The sequence below is a fragment of the Schistocerca nitens genome, chromosome 3, assembly GCF_023898315.1.
Source record: "Schistocerca nitens isolate TAMUIC-IGC-003100 chromosome 3, iqSchNite1.1, whole genome shotgun sequence".
In the NCBI taxonomy this organism is placed as follows: domain Eukaryota; kingdom Metazoa; phylum Arthropoda; class Insecta; order Orthoptera; family Acrididae; genus Schistocerca; species Schistocerca nitens.
In genome coordinates, this window is record NC_064616.1 from 845,726,697 (window position 1) to 845,729,791 (window position 3,095).

Sequence of the window (3,095 nt, forward strand, 5' to 3'; positions counted from 1 at the left end):
CATTACGACCAGTCGGCCTGCGCGTGAATGACCGGAAAACCTCGACAGGAATACCGACGTCGCCGCGATAGTCTGCATCGCTCGAAGGTCCACCTGATGCGGCTGGGTCCCTGCCACGACATACAAGGGATCCCCCGTCACCGATGGGCGAACCCGGTGCAGCTTCTCTAATACCGCTACCAGTAACAATGCAGCCGCCGTCCACGCCGCAGCCGTCTCCTCCGCCTCATCAGCCAACTGCAGGGGCACCACCACCAACAGGCCGAGGACCTGATGTGGACATGGAGCTCGCGCCGACGTCACCCATCCTACCATATGGTTTGACACGAGAATGCGGATTGCGATGCTGCCCGCGCCCGAAAGTACTTCCGACCATACCCCCCAGTATCAGCACGTCAACTCAGAGTCTCGCAGAGAAAGACGCCAAGGACATCTCACGAATCCGGGCTATTCCCCAAGGGAAGAGGAATGAAGTAATGCGCGCACTCTTGAAAGCCGCGCGCATTAGCAGTGTGTTGCCATCTGCGACAGTGCGCCGCAAAAGAGCAATACTGTGAACTTCCGATAGAAGCCGCCACGGGCGAGTGTATATTTAAATCCTACTGCTCTACGCTCGCGCTCAGTTATCATGTTATTAGTGCTTGCATACATTTGTTTTCTCTTATTGTGCTCTGTGTATGTTGTGGTAATAGGCGTACATGCCACAGTCGAATGAAGTTGGACTAACATTCTTGACTGTGTTGTGTGTCTGTTACAGCAACAGCCTTTTCAATTGTCATTTACCGTGTAACCGAAATTTAACGGATTTCTTTTCTTATCCATGTGGATGAACTCATACTTTGCCACTTTTCACACTGTACACATATTTTGTTTTGATGTTCTGAAGACTTTACTAGACGGTAAACGACAGCATCATCTACAAACAATCTAAGACGGCTGCTCAGATTGTCTGCTAAATTTTGTATACACATTAGAAACAGCAGAGGTCTTATGAGAGTTCCCTGGGCAGTGCCCGATATCACCTTTGCTTTAGTCCACGACTCTCCGTTATTTACTACGTTCTGTGACCTTTCTGATGGTAAATCAGGAAACCACTAGCACAACTGAGACGATACTTCACAGGCACGTAATTTGATTAGAAGTAGCTTGTGAGGAATGGTATCAGGAGCCTTCTGAAAATCTAGAAATATGGAATCAATTTGAGATCCTCTGTCGGCAGCACTCGTTACTTCATGAGAATAAAGAGGTAGTTATGTTTAATAAGAATGATGATTCTGAATCCGTGCTATGTATCAATAGATCGTTTTCCTGGAGATAATTCATAATATTCGAACACTGTGTAAGTTCCAAAACTCGGCTTCAAATCGACGTGAGTGGTATAGGTCTGCAATTCAGACGAGTAATTCTATTTAATTTCCCAGGTATTGGTGTGTCCTGTGCAACTTTCCAGTCTTTGGGAACGAATCTTTCGTCGAGCGATCGGTTGTATGTGACTGCTAAGTATGCGGCAATTACATCGGGATACTCTGAACGAAACCTAATTCGAATACGATTTGTACCGGAAGACTTGCCTTTATAAAATGATCTGAATTGTTTCGGTACACCGAGGATATTTGCTTCCAAGCTAGTCAAGTTGGCAACAGTTCTTGATTCGAATTCCGGAATATTTACTTTGTCTACTTTGGAGAAGGAATTTCTGAAAACTGTGTTTACTGACTTCGCTTTAGTGGCACTGTCATCGGTAATATTACCATGCGTATTCTGACCTAATACGAAAAATCGTAATGCCATGTCACTTTAAAAAATTGTATTTTTTTTTTATACACAAGTTATGATGTTACTTAAGATGTGATGAAAAGTCTTTTCTTTGAAAGTGTATCTTACCTAATATACGGGCAACGGCCTTGCCGCAGTGGGTGCACCGGTTCCCGTCAGATCACCGAAGTTAAGCGCTGTCGGGTGTGGCTGGCACTTGGATGGGTGACCATCCGGGCCACCATGCGCTGTTGCCGTTTTTCGGGGTGCACTCAGCCTCATGATGTCAACTGAGGAGCTACTCGACCGAATAGTAGCGGCTTCGGTCACAGAAAACCATCGTAACGACCGGGAGAGCAGTGTTCTGACCACACGCTCCTCCTATCCGCATCCTCAACTGAGGATTACACGGCGGTCGGATGGTCCCGATGGGCCACTTGTGACCTGAAGACGGAGTGCTTGCTTTTTACCTAATATACAGCTTTATAATGCTCCAGTATTTTCCACTTCGCAGTAACGACAGTCAGATGCTGAATTACCGAGGAGTATTGCTCTTACATAATTCTCGCCCCACTGTAAAGAGAAATGATAGATATTAGTGTTAGTGGTGATAGAAGCAGCTGAAACCGCTAAACTAACAAAGCTTCAGCACACAATGGAATCCCTATCAGAGTGTATACTATATTCCCATTTGAGTCAGTCCTTCTTTTAACCAAAATCTATCATAGATCCCTGGACCAACAAACAGTGCTCAGTGATTGGAAGAACACACCCATCTACAAGAAGCGTCCTCCATTCGAAACAGCATAGATTCTGAAAACATCACCAATGTGAAAGCCAACTCGCTGTTTTTTCACAGCACTTCCTGAAAGCGATGGATGAAGGCTGTCACTTAGAATCAGTATTTATTGATTTCCGAAAAGCATTTGGCTCAGTACCTAATCTACGCTTACTGTCAAAAGAACAATCGTATGAGGTCTCAAGCGAAATCTGTGACGGGACTGAGAATTTTTAGTAGGGAGGACAGCAAGTTATCTTGAATGGAGGTCAGCGTGCCACAAGGAAGTGTGTTTGGACCCCTATTGTTAATGTTGTATAATGATGACCCTGCAGAAAATATTTTAGTAGCCGGGGACATATCGCAGATGATGTCATTATCCATAATGAGTACTAGTTGAAAAGAAGATGCATACATATTCACTTAGATGTTGTTAAAGTTCCAGAATGGTGCAAAAATGGGAACTGCGCACTTCAAAAAACCAAAACAATGTGGTGTCCTATGATTAAAAATCAAAGAGTTACAACTGAAGTCAGTTAACTCATACAAATACCTGGGCGTA

General features: G+C 44.7%; 1 pseudogene; it reads left to right on the forward strand.

Annotated features, from left to right (window-relative positions):
- The first annotated feature begins 1,894 nt into the window (after positions 1-1,894).
- Positions 1,895-2,012, forward strand: LOC126249971 (5S ribosomal RNA; annotated as a pseudogene).
- The last annotated feature ends 1,083 nt before the right edge of the window (positions 2,013-3,095 follow it).